Source organism: Anomaloglossus baeobatrachus, chromosome 3 (genome assembly GCF_048569485.1).
Source record: "Anomaloglossus baeobatrachus isolate aAnoBae1 chromosome 3, aAnoBae1.hap1, whole genome shotgun sequence".
Classification (NCBI taxonomy): domain Eukaryota; kingdom Metazoa; phylum Chordata; class Amphibia; order Anura; family Aromobatidae; genus Anomaloglossus; species Anomaloglossus baeobatrachus.
In genome coordinates, this window is record NC_134355.1 from 641,578,949 (window position 1) to 641,593,343 (window position 14,395).

The window sequence follows — 14,395 nt, forward strand, 5'->3', positions numbered from 1 at the left end:
GGTGGGGTAAATCGAAGCGCAAACCGTTTTTTTAAATAATTTATTTAAATCATTTTTAAAAGCCGCATGTGCTTTCTCAGATTTTGATACACGACCAAGATAAGTGCACGGCTGGAGCTGCAGCCTGTAGCCATATGCTTTATCTGCGCTGGGTATCACAATATGGGGGGGGGACCCTACGCCAATTTATTTATATTTACACCACTAAAAGGGGCACAGAAAGCTTGTGTGATCCAACAATCACAGATGCTGTCACACAGGCTGGGGGCACGGTCTGACTGCATCCAACCAGAGATGCCAGGACTACCTGTTGGAGGGAATATGTGTGAGGGTTAATGAGCGGACCCAGAAGTATTCTTACAGCCACGGGAAAGTATAACGCTCCTGCTCCAATTCCCTTAGCCCTTTCAACCAGCATTTTAAATCACAATGTTTGGGTTCCCATAGACTTCTATTGGGATTGGCGCCTGGGCAGATGTTTGGGTTCAAGTCCAGTCCCGAAGTGGATTAGGTCCAGATGGACACATCGAACCCGAATATCTGCGGTTTTTCCCATCTCTAGTAGTAAGTGTAATAATAATATTACCAAATACCTTCAATTAGAAGTATAGTATACTACTCTTAATTAGCTATGTCTCCTCTTACCTCATGTGCAGGACATTGCAGCTTAGGTATCCATGGTTAGGACCAGGTGCAAAAAAAACTGTCACTATAGGATTGGTCGTAACTATGGACACCTAACCTAGTGTAATGCCCTGCACATGAGGTAAGTAACATAGCTAATCAGAACTATACTACATTAATAATTGGAGGTATTTGCCATTATTAATTGCTGCCACCACCAACTATTGAGAAAGGTTCTTGGAGATTGGAATACCCCTTTAAGGCATATTTAGACGGGCCGACTTATGTCCATAAATCAACTAAACACGCACCCCCAATTCTTCTTGAAGGGCGGCCCTCGGGTCACTGAGGTTCTGGGGTACAGAGTTATGAGCCTCTACATGTGCCGCCCCTGCAGTGGTCGAACCGCTCGGATTCGGGGTCTGCTGTGGCTCGAGGGTCTCCGGACCCGGGGGCTCACGGCCACTTCAAATGAAAAAGGGGTGGGGGGGTGTATTTACAGGGGATTAGTGTTCGTGACGCCACCCGTGGTTCGCGGTAAGGGGAGTACTGCTGCTACCGATGGGAGTACCCGGGGGAGATGGAGTGGGGCAGCCAGATTATGTTCCCTCCACGGGTAGGGGAGGCCCCGGGACTCTGGATGATGGAGGTTGTAGGAGAGCGTGGTGCAGGTTGGAAGCAGGGGAGGACAGCGTACTCATTCAGGCAGTGTTGGTGGTGATACGACCGCAAAGCAGACTCTGACACAGAAGTATACCAAGTCTCTGGGTGCCGATGCCTCTCTGGGGTGGGGAGCTCGGCCCGCAGTCCTTACTACCTACTCCCAAGGCCATTGCACACCGCACAGGTCTCCTAAGAGCACACTTAGGCCGCACCTATTTTTAAAGGGCCAGCGTATCCAAACATGGAAGTGCCTTTCTGCCAATGGCTGGGTGGTGTTAGGCATTTACTGTACCTTATGGGAGGTACCTGGGGAATGTGATCCAATTCTTGAGACTCGTTGCTAGTTGTTCAACTCCCTTACTTATATTCTGCTGCTGTCTTAACCTTTCTGTTACGTGGTATGGGTCGCTTCTGGAACATCGTTCCATAATCGGCCAAACCTTCTATACCAGCCGCTGCATCGTTCAATATCCACCAAACTTGCTTTACCAGCTGCTCATGCTGCATCGTTCCTTACCGGCCAAGAATGCCACATCAGCCATCCCAGCTGCACCTACCTTATCAGAGTCCGTCAGTATCTATACTCGCATCACCAAGTCTCCCTGAGAGGCACTAGGTTTCTACTTGCAGCCAAATCCACCCTCACCAATGAGCAGCTCTGGTGAAAACCTAGTGTGAGCCACAGTTACACCTCTCTGGTATTCTGTTTGTTGTGGCCGAGTAGGTCCATTCCCTGATCGCACCGGCAAACATTTCAGTTTCCAACATTTAGGCCTACTATTAGGGTACGGTTCCACTTGCGTTTTGCATGTGTAGCACCCTGGGGTAAAAGGTGCACAGAGGACTGCATTACCCCGGTGTTCCTGGAAGACCAATGCTGGTAACTGCACCACACACACAAACTGCCCTCTTCCCAGGCTGAGCAACAGGCTAGCAACGGGTTTAGAGGGGTAGTTTCCCATTGGCTGGGACCTGACCAATCCGGTAGCCAGAAGCTCAGGGGAGGGGTGTGGTCAGCTTTGACAGTTGAGAGTAGTCTGAGAGGATGGTAGGAGGTGAAGGAAGTGTCGGTTGGAGAAGATGGTCAGTGTGTGTGGGGTCAGAAGGAGACCCCAGTGAACTAAACAGGAGACCGGTCGCCTGAAGGGGAATAGAGCCAGTACCCTAAGGGACCGAGCACGGCGGGGTACAGGACCCTGGTTCGGTCAAGCTCCAGGCCCATCCGATAATCCTGCAGGTGATCGGGGACTTTCACAGTCCATCACCACCAAAAAGAGTACGGGGCACAGTAGCAAAGTGGAAACCTGGGAATAGGGATAGGAGTCCAGCCCTTAAATTGGTTCAAGCTGCCTGCCAGACGTATTCAGGGAAGAGACACACAGAAAGACCAGAGAGGGACCCTAAGACGCTCCAGGCCACAGGGACCCCCAACTTAATAAAGTGCAAAGGAAGAAGAGTTCATTGGGTCGCCACACCAGCACTGGGACTAAGGGAACCAGCACGAACCGGGTTGCTGTACCAGGCAACTGTAAGGAAAGAACAAGTTGCACCGCAGTCCCTGTGTACGTCTGAATTCTTTCTGCACCCCTACAACAGTCAACTTCCAAAGTGGGGCTCAGACCTACTTGCGGAGGGCCTTGTCACCTAAGCTGCTTATTAACACCAGCCCCAGCAGTGAGAGACTATGCAGCGGCGGCTTCTACACATTGCCGCATACCGCAAGTGGCATCACGGACATTAAAAACTGTAAATATAATCCCTTTCACAAGCGGCTCCTGGGGTCATGGAACCGGGCACTGGCCACCGCTGACATAGACTCTGAGAATCGGACACCCGGGTCCGATCAGCTCCCTTGCAGGCCCTGGGGCGTGGCACATGGACAAGTGCAATCCGATAAAGCATTGGATTGTTCTCACTCTAGTGCAAGTCTATGGGGCAGTGTCTAACTGCGATTGATTTCTCATGCCATATCGGCCTGAGAAATTAATCACAGCATGCTGCGTTTGGCAGCGATTCCCGGCTCACACGCTCCCCCATACAAGTCTATGGGAGCGTGTGGAACATCACACTCACATGTCATACACCTGTAGTGCAAGGTACGCAGAGACAGGCCGGGGAGGAGATGGGGAGAAAATGCTTCCTCCCTCTTCTCCGCAGCTGTGATACGCTCGAAAGATTGGATCACAGTCACATGATCCTCGGCTCACGCTCGCCACAGAGGGTCATTAGCATATTGTTTCCGATGCTCTTGCATCGGAAGCTTTGCGCAGGTGGAATTGTACTCTTAGGCTACTTTCACACATCAGGTTTTTCCCATCAGGCACAATCCGGAAAAAAAACGGTTAAAACGGATCCGGTACCGCATTCATTTTATCCCCATTGATTTGTATTGTCGCCGGATTGGGCCTGATGACCTTGCGTTGCATCTGGCTTTTTCCGGATGCAGCTTAATTAATGAATTTGGTGGCCGCATGGAACGTTTCATGCAACGTTTTTAGTCTCATAAAAAAAAAACAAAAAAAAAAACTGCACAACGCCAGGTGCGGCGGGTGGCTGTGCAGCATGGTGCATAACGAAAGTCTACACACGCCGAATCCGGTGGCATGCATCAAACGCCGGAAGCATGTACCGGATTCGGTTTTTACTTCTTAGCATGCCCAGAAGTGATTCTCTGGCCTAAGAAAATCGGTGCGGGTGGAGTGCGATAAAACATCGCATTCCACTCGGACCAATTCTAGCCTGTGTGTCAGCACACATGAGCGATTATTTTCTCAGCCCTAATCAGACCAAGAAAACAATCGCAGCATGCTGCAACTATAATGTGAGACACTTTTCTCTCGCACCCATTCAAGTGAATGGGGCGAGAGAAAAAAAAAAAAAAAAAACGCACTGCACTTGCGGTACACCGGTGTACCATGCATGCAGAGCGAGAGTCGCAATAGCCGGCTACGGAGGAGAGAGGGAAATAAATGCCACCTTCCCCTCCTTCGTGCCAGCCCGCCCCCCGCGGCTGTGGTCCGCTCGCACGGTCAGACCGCAGACGCAGGGACACTAGCATGACACTCGGCTCCTGCTGTGCTGCCAGCAGGAGCTGAGTGTCATGCGAACATCGCAGTAGTGCCCTGTGTGTCCCCGGCCTCTCTCTCTCTCACACACTCACTAACTCATTCACTCACTCATCGATCACGGGTGCGGTGCTGCATGGCTGTCACACTGCTGGCGGCTTCTCCTGATTTGAAAATGCCGGCCGCCCATTATTCAATTTCTTATTCACTGCTTTCCCCGCCCACCGGCGCCTATGATTGGTTGCAGTCAGACACGCCCCCACGCTGATTGACAGCTGTCTTAATGCCCCATTAAGTATGACCTGCCTAACCCAGGAAGAAGTGCAGAACCGACTTAGTAACATTAAAATTGACAAATCACCAGGCCCTGATGGCATTCACCCTCGGGTATTAAGGGAGTTAAGTAATGTGATAGACAGGCCTCTATTCCTTATATTTAAAGACTCTATAGAAACAGGGGCTGTTCCACTGGATTGGCGGCAAATGTGGTACCAATATTCAAAAAAAGGGTGTAAAAGGGAACCTGGAAACTATAGGCCGGTAAGCTTAACATCTGTTGTGGGTAAAATGTTTGAAGGGTTTTTAAGGGATACTATTATGGAATGTCTCAATGTTAATTGTTTAACTCCATATCAACATGGATTTATGAAGGATCGCTCCTGTCAAACTAACCTGATCAGCTTCTATGAGGATGTAAGCTCTCACATGGACCTAGGAGAAGCATTGGATGTCATTTATCTCGACTTCGGTAAAGCATTTGACACTGTCCCACATAAAAGACTGATAAGTAAAATGAGAAAGCTTGGGCTCGGGGAAAATGTGTGTAGATGGGTAGGTAGCTGGCTTAGTGGTAGAAAACAAAGAGTGGTTATTAATGGTGCATACTCAGATTGGGCCAGGGTTACTAGTGGGGTGCCACAGGGGTCTGTATTGGGCCCCCTACTATTTAATATATTTATTAATGATCTGGTGGATGGTTTACAGAGTAAAATATCAGTATTTGCAGATGATACAAAACTATGTAAGGTAGTTAACACAAAGGAGGACAGTTTGCAACTACAGATGGATTTGAGTAAATTGGAGAATTGGGCTGAAAAATGGCAAATGAGGTTTAACACAGATAAGTGTAAGGTTATGCACATGGGAAGGAGAAACAGATGCTACGATTACTTACTAAATGGGAAACTGCTGGGGAAATCAGACATGGAAAAAGACTTAGGCATCTTAGTCAATAAGAATCTAAATTGGAGTGCCCAGTGTCAGGCAGCAGCCACCAAAGCAAATAGGGTGATGGGATACATTAGAAGAGGTCTGGGGGCACGAGATGAAAACATCATTCTCCCTCTGTACAAATCACTCGTCAGACCACACTTGGAGTATTGTGTGCAATTTTGGGCGCCGTTGCTCAAGAAAGACATTACTGAACTTGAAAGGGTTCAGAGGCGGGCTACTAAAATAATAAATGGAGTGGGTGCATTACAATACCCAGAAAGGTTATCAAAATTAGGTCTATTTACTCTAGAAAAGAGAAGACTTAGGGGAGACCTAATAAATATGTACAAATATATCAGAGGGCCATATAGAGATCTCTCCCATGATCTGTTTGTACCAAGGACTATGACAAGAACAAGGGGGCATTCTCTTCGATTGGAGGAAAGAAAATTCCTACATCAGCATAGAAGAGGGTTCTTCACGGTAAGAGCAGTGAGGCTCTGGAACTCTCTTCCTGAGGAAGTGGTGATGGCCAACTCACTGAACGAATTTAAGAGAGGAATGGATGCTTTTCTTGATAGCAAAAGTATAGAAGGTTATAAATAGCATAATCTTACAGGTAGATAGAAGAGCGACCTAGATTATTAGAGGAATGGGGGGGGCTGCAATACCAAGACAGGTTATTAAACTTGGGGTTATTTAGTTTGGAAAAACAAAGGCTTAGGGGGGATCTAATCACAATGTATAAACATATGAGGGGACAGTACAGAGACCTTTCCAAAGATCTCTTTACACCTAGGCCTGCGACTGGAACACGGGGGCATCCGCTACGTCTTGAGGAAAGAAGGTTTAATCATAATCACAGACGAGGATTCTTTACTGTACGAGCAGTGAGACTATGGAACTCTCTGCCGCATGATGTTGTAATGAGTGATTCACTACTAACATTTAAGCAGAGCCTGGATGCCTTTCTTGAAAAATATAATATTACCAGTTATGTATATTAGATTTTTTTGACAGGGTGTTGATCCAGGGAACTAGTCTGATTGCCGTATGTGGAGTCAGGAAGGAATTTTTTCCCCCATTGGAGCTTGTTTGACACATTGGGTTTTTTTTGCCTTCCTCTGGATCAACATGTTAGGCTACGGGTTGAACTAGATGGACTTAGGGGCACTTTGCACGCTGCGACATCGCAAGCCGATGCTGCGATGCCGAGCGCGATAGTCCCCGCCCCCGTCGCAGCTGCGATATCCTTGTGATAGCTGCCGTAGCGAGCATTATCGCTACGGCAGCTTCACATGGACTCACCTGTCCTGGAACGTCACTCTTGGCCGGCGACCCGCCTCCTTATTAAGGGGGCGGGTCGTACGGCGTCACTGCGACATCACACGGCAGGCGGCCAATAGGAGCGGAGGGGCGGAGATGAGCGGTATGTAAACATCCCGCCCACCTCCTTCCTTCCGCATATCCTACGGAAGCCGCAGTGACGCCGGTAGGAGATGTTCCTCGCTCCTGCGGCTTCACACACAGCGATGTGTGCTGCCGCAGGAACGAGGAACAACATCGGACCGTCGCATCAGCGTAATCATGGATTACGCCGACGCTGCACCGATGATACGATTATGACGCTTTTGCGCTCGTTAATCGTATCATCGAGCCTTTACACACTACGATGTCGCATGCAATGCCGGAAGTACGTCATTTTCAATTTGAGCCCACCGACATCGCACCTGCGATGTCGTAGTGTGCAAAGCCCGCCTTAGAGTCTCCCTTCAACCTTAAAAACTATGAAAACTATGAAACCAATCACAGCCGCCAGTGGGCCGGTCTATATCTTGCAGTTAAATAAATAAAATAAATAAATAAATATATATAAAAAAAAAAAACCGGCGTGCAGTCCCCAATTTTGATACCAGCCAGGGTAAAGCCACACAGCTGAAGGCTGGTATTCTCAGGATGGGGAGCTCCATGTTATGTGGAGCCCCCCAGCTTAACAATATCAGCCAGCAGCCGCCCGGAATTGCCGCATGCATTAGATACGACAGTCCCGGGACTCTACCCGGCTCATCCCGAATTGCCCTGGTGCGGTGGCAATCGGGGTAATAAGGGGTTAATCATGGGAGGCATCTATGAGACACCCCCAATGATTAACCTGTAAGTGAAAGTAAATAAACACATACACCCAAAAAAATACTTTATTTGGAATAAAGAACAAAAAAAAAACCACCCTCTTTCACCATTTTATTAAAATCCCCAAATACCCCTCCTGGTCCGACGTAATCCACACACAGAGGTCCCGCGACGCTTTCAGCTCTGCTACATGAAGCTGACAGGAGCGGCCATGGAACACCGCCGCTCTCTATCAGCTCCACGCAGCAACTGAGGGAGTCGCGCTGTCAGCGGTGATGTCACTGAGGTAGTGTCGGGGTGTGCGGTGATGATGATGCGTGCGGGAGTGCCTGCATGTGTGTGGGGATGATGCGTGCGGGAGTGCCGGGGCGTGTGCGGGGATGATGCGTGCGGGAGTGCCAGGGCGTGTGCGGGGATGATGCGTGCGGGAGTGCGGGGTGTGCGGTGATGACGGGGTCTCTCTCAGCTTTTAAAAAAAAAAACAAAAAAAAAAAAAAAAAAAACACGGATCCGTTTTTTACCGGATCCAACGCATCAGTTTTTACACACTGTGACATGGATCCGTTGCATCAGGCACAAACCAGATTGTGCCTGATTGCAAAAAACTGATGTATGAAAGCAGCCTTAGACTCCCACTACCTGGTTTGGTTTTTTTTATACTAGAAAACTTTTCAGCAGCCTCGTTATATTTACAGCATTGCAAATATAATATATACACACAGTATATATATTACAATGACTGATAACACCTCTATATACAACAAGTAACACAGGATCCAACATTCACAATGGATGTATTAACAGCTTGGACATATCTCTTTACAATAAGCTTTGCCGAGATTAGATCATACTCTGATAACGCGTCCATAAAGCTACCGTGTGAGTCAGTCTACGTCCATGTGAAGAATGGGAAGAGTCTAATATTAAACAGAACCTGTCAGGTCCAATATGTATCCAGATCCACAAGCAGTTCTGGGTACATATTGCAAATCCCTGCCTAACTGTCCCTGTATCTAGTAGCATAGATAAGGAGATCTGTAGAAAAAGTATTTCTATAGATCTTTTATCTTATGCTAATGAGCACGGGGACTAGTCCTAAGGGTGTTCTATCCCCCTGACTAGTCAGCCCTCTTAGCATGTTAGTATGCCCACAGGAGCTTACTAACATGCTATTCAATTCAGCATCACCAGTGCGTACCTGTGTTTTTTGTTACCGCACTGATCTGAATTTTGGGCAATTCCGGTCATGCGCAGTAGACCTCTCTGAAGCCGGGACACGTACACCCGGCTTCATACTACTGCGCATGACCGGAAGTTCCTGTAGACACAGGTATGTGCGTCACCGCTGGTGATGCTGAATCTAACACCGTATTAGTATGCACCTGTGGGCTTACTAACACGCTAAGAGGGCGGAGTAGTCAGGGGATATAACACCCTTGTGACTAGTCCCCGTGCTCATTAGCATAAGATAAAAGATCTTTAGAAATACTTTATCTATGCTAGTGTATACAGGGACAGTTAGGCAGGGATTAGCAATATGCACCTAGGACTGCTGGTGGCCCTGGGTGCATATTGCACCTGACAGGTTCCCTTTAAGCCTAGTGCCCAGTGTGAAAGCTGAATCATTTTAATATAGTGATATGAAAATAAAACATTATCGAAAAAATGTTTTAAAGTCACATTTAACATAAAAACCCAATCTAAACCATAAATTGGTTTCTGATGACTCGCTGCATATAAAGCATGTTTATTTGCCGGCTCACACAAGTGCCCCTGATGGCGAAATTTCAAAGGTAAAAATCGCCCCGGCTGGCTTAGTAACTGCTCATTATTTTTTTGGCAATCCCAAGCCTAAAATTAAGAAAGGAGAAATCTATCACGCGCGTCGCTGCCAGGAGTAGATACTATTAATTTAATTTAGTGTTGTTCCAGCATCAGGCATGGCTTCACATGTTTCGTGACCACACTGATGGCGATGGAAGGTCTGGAATTAATCTGAAGTCATTTGATTCTCCATCAAAATAATGAAACAAATGCCAATAATGGTAATATTACCCTAATTCAAAGAGCGTGTCAGGGCTCCACCGGTTTTTATTTTTTTTTAATCCTCAGAGTTGAAAAGTTTAACACGCTGTCATTCAAGACAATATAAAAAAAAAAAAAAAAAAAAAAAAAAAAAAAAAAAAAAAAAAACCTACAAAATGTGTTTTGTTTTTATAAAAATATTCCCGCGTACAATCTACATTACCAAAAGTATAATAGGAGACCTCATGCCTTCAGTATGTGCCCACCTCTAGACTCCACACATAACTACCTGACAGAATTACGTCAGCCGCCATCTGGATTGTCCCCGTTGCGTTGTGGCTGGCAGGTGTCCGATGGCTTCACCGGCCGCGACGCACTTATATACAGTAAAGCGTTACGCCACGTCAGTATTCGTGTAATTAATGCTAAATAAATATTCAAACCCTCAAATAGGCTGGATCAAACTAAGCCGGATCTCCACAGGGTTTTGCATGCCCTCAAAATAGTGACAACAACCAATGGTCCCCTTTTTCTTTAAGGGATCATATATACACGTTGTCAAAATTGTTGGTACCCCTAGTTTAATGAGAGAAAAACCCACAATGATCACATAAATAAAAAAAAAAAAAAAAAAAAAAAAAAATCAATGAAATTGAACAAATGACAGTCAGACATTGCTTTTCAACCATGCTTCCACAGAATTTGTTTTAAAAATAACTAATGAAAACAGGCCTGGACAGAAATGATGGTTCCCTGAAAATATTATGACAAAAGGGACATGTTAACTCAAGATGTGTCCACTAATTAGCATCACGGGTGTCTACAGTCTTGTAATCAGTCAGCGGGCCTGTATATAGGGCTGCAGATACTCACGGTGCTGTTTTTGGTGACATGCTGTGTACGACACTCAACATGGACCTCAGGAAGCAAAGGAAAGAGTTGTCTCAGGAGATTAGAAAAGAAAATTATAAAACAATCATGTTAAAAGGTAAAAGGTTATAAGACCATCTCGAAGCAGCTTGATGTTCCTGTGACTACACTTGCACATATTATTCAGAAATGTAAGATCCATGTATTGTAGCCAACCTCCCTGGACGTGGCCGCAGGAGGAAAATTGATGACAAATCAAAGAGATAGATAATACGAATGGTAACAAAAGAGCCCAGAAAAACTTCTAAAAAGAGATTAAAAGTGAACTTCTGACTCTGATGTTCCTTGAGCTTGATCGCACCATCCGTCGTTGTTTGAGCCAAAGTGGAGTACATGGGAGACGACCAAGGAGGGCACCATTGTTGGGGGGGAAAGAAAAAAAAAAAAAGCCAGACTGGAATCTGGAACTTTTGGCAAGGCACATGAGCTCTATGGTCACAGATGGAAAAATGAAGCATATCAAGAAAAGAACACTGTCCCTACTGTAAAACATGGAGGAGGCTCTGTTATGTTCTGGGGCTGCTTTGCTGCATCTGGCACAGGGTGTCTTGAATCTGTGCAGGGTACAATGAAATCTCAAGACTGTCAAGGGATTCTAGAGAAATGTGCTGCCCAGTGTCAGAAAGCTTGGTCTCAGTCGTAGGTCATGGGTCTTGCAACAGGATAATGACCCAAAACACACCGCTAAAAACACCCAAGAATGGCTAAGAGGAAAACATTGGACTATTCTGAAGTGGCTTCTATGAGCCCTGACCTAAATCCTGTTGAGCATCTTTGAAGGTGGTCTTTTCCAGATGATGTTTCAGCTCTTTCCAAACACCAGACAACTGGAGCAGTTTGCTCTTGAGGTGCGGCCAAAATACCTGTTGAGAAGCGCAGAAGTCTCATTGACAATTACAGGAATCGTTTGATTGCAGTGATTGCCTCAAAAGGTTGTGCAACAAAATATTAAGTTAAGGAGAGAACCATCATTTCTGTCCAGGCCGATTTCATGAGTTTTATTTGTTCATTTTCATAGATTTTTAAAATTTATTATTACTTTTGTCAGATTCAAGTTATTTCTGTGACCATCGTGGGTTTTTCTTCCATTAAACGAGGGGTACCAACAATTTTGACCATAAAAAGGAAAAAAGAAGGGAATTTTGTTACTTACCGTAAATTCCTTTTCTTCTAGCTCTTATTGGGAGACCCAGACGATTGGGGTATAGCTACTGCCCTCCGGAGGCCACACAAAGCACTACACTAAAAAGTGCAAGGCCCCTCCCCTTCTGGCTATACCCCCCCGTGGTATCACGGGTTCTCCAGTTTTAGTGCCAAAGCAAGAAGGAGGAAGCCAATAACTGGTTTAAACAAATTAACTCCGAATAACGTCGGAGAACTGAAAAACCGTTCAACATGAACAACATGTGTACCCGCAAACAACAAAAAAATCCCGAAGGACAACAGGGCGGGTGCTGGGTCTCCCAATAAGAGCTAGAAGAAAAGGAATTTACGGTAAGTAACAAAATTCCCTTCTTCTTCAGCGCTCTATTGGGAGACCCAGACGATTGGGACGTCCAAAAGCTGTCCCTGGGTGGGTAAAGAGATACCTCATGTTAGAGCTGCAAAACAGCCCTCCCCTACGGGGGTGTCACTGCCGCCTGCAGGACTCTTCTACCTAAGCTGGCATCCGCCGAAGCATAGGTATGCACCTGATAATGTTTGGTGAAAGTGTGCAGACTCGACCAGGTAGCTGCCTGGCACACCTGTTGAGCCGAAGCCTGGTGTCGCAAAGCCCAGGACGCACCCACAGCTCTGGTTGAGTGGGCTTTCAGCCCTGAAGGAACCGGAAGCCCAGCAGAACGGTAGGCTTCCAGAATTGGTTCTTTGATCCATCGAGCCAGGGTGGCTTTAGAAGCCTGCGACCCCTTGCGCTGGCCAGCGACAAGGACAAAAAGTGCATCTGAACAGCGGATAGGCGCCGTGCGAGAAATATAGATTCTGAGTGCTCTCACCAGATCTAGCAAACGTAAGTCTTTCTCATACCGGTGAACCGGCTGAGGACAAAAGGAAGGCAAGGATATATCCTGATTAAGATGAAACGAGGATACGACCTTAGGGAGAAACTCCGGAACGGGGCGCAGCACTACCTTGTCCTGGTGGAACACCAGGAAGGGAGCCTTGGATGACAGAGCTGCCAGCTCAGACACTCGCCTAAGCGATGTGATCGCAACAAGAAACGCCACTTTCTGTGACAGGCGAGAAAAGGAAACGTCCTTTAGAGGCTCGAAGGGCGGCTTTTGCAGAGCAACTAGTACTCTGTTCAGATCCCATGGATCTAACGGCCGCTTGTACGGGGGCACAATATGACAGACCCCCTGTAGGAACGTGCGCACCTTAGGAAGACGTGCTAGACGCTTCTGAAAAAACACAGATAGTGCCGAGACTTGCCCTTTAAGGGAGCTGAGCGACAAGCCCTTTTCCAACCCCGATTGCAGGAAGGAAAGAAAGGTGGGCAATGCAAATGGCCAAGGGGATACTCTCTGTGCAGAGCACCAGGATAAGAAAATCTTCCACGTTCTGTGGTAGATCTTAGCAGACGTTGACTTCCTAGCTTGTCTCATTGTGGCTACGACTCCTTGAGATAATCCTGCGGACGCTAGGATCCAGGACTCAATGGCCACACAGTCAGGTTCAGGGCCGCAGAATTCTGATGGAAAAACGGCCCTTAGGACAGTAAGTCTGGTCGGTCTGGCAGTGACCACGGTCGACCGACCGTGAGATGCCACAGATCCGGATACCACGATCTCCTCGGCCAGTCTGGGGCGACGAGTATGACGCGGCTGCAATCGGATCTGATCTTGCGTAACACTCTGGGCAAGAGTGCCAGAGGTGGGAAGACGTATGGGAGCCGGAACTGCGACCAATCTTGAACTAATGCGTCTGCCGCCAGAGCTCTTTGATCGCGCGACCTCGCCATGAATGCCGGGACCTTGTTGTTGTGCCGGGACGCCATTAGGTCGACGTCCGGCACTCCCCATCGGCGACAGATTTCCTGAAACACGTCCGGGTGAAGGGACCACTCCCCTGCGTCCATGCCCTGGCGACTGAGGAAGTCTGCTTCCCAATTTTCTACGCCTGGGATGTGAACCGCGGATATGGTGGATGCTGTGTCCTCCACCCACATTAGAATGCGCCGGACTTCTTGGAATGCTTGCCGACTGCGCGTCCCTCCTTGGTGGTTGATGTATGCCACCGCTGTGGAGTTGTCCGACTGGATTCGGATCTGCTTTCCTTCCAGCCACTGTTGGAAGGCCAGTAGGGCAAGATACACTGCCCTGATTTCCAGAACATTGATCTGAAGGGTGGACTCCTGCGGAGTCCACGTCCCCTGGGCCCTGTGGTGGAGAAACACTGCTCCCCACCCTGACAGACTCGCATCTGTCGTGACCACTGCCCAGGATGGGGGCAGGAAGGATCTTCCCTGAGACAATGAGGTGGGAAGGAGCCACCATTGTAGAGAGTCCTTGGCCGTCTGGGAAAGAGAGACTTTCCTGTCCAGGGACGTTGACTTCCCGTCCCATTGGCGGAGAATGTCCCATTGAAGTGGGCGCAGATGAAACTGCGCAAAGGGAACTGCTTCCATGGCTGCCACCATCTTCCCGAGGAAGTGCATGAGGCGCCGTAAGGGGTGCGACTGGCCTTGAAGGAGGGATTGCACCCCTGTCTGTAGGGACCGCTGCTTGTTCAGCGGAAGCTTCACTCTC

At 47.7% G+C, this 14,395-nt stretch overlaps 1 protein-coding gene across 2 annotated transcripts in view; it reads right to left on the reverse strand.

The window, feature by feature from the left end:
* The window catches only part of HS1BP3 (HCLS1 binding protein 3), a 141,075-nt gene that overhangs the window by 106,838 nt on the left and 19,842 nt on the right, over positions 1-14,395 (reverse strand). The gene's annotated exons all lie outside the window — the stretch shown is intronic.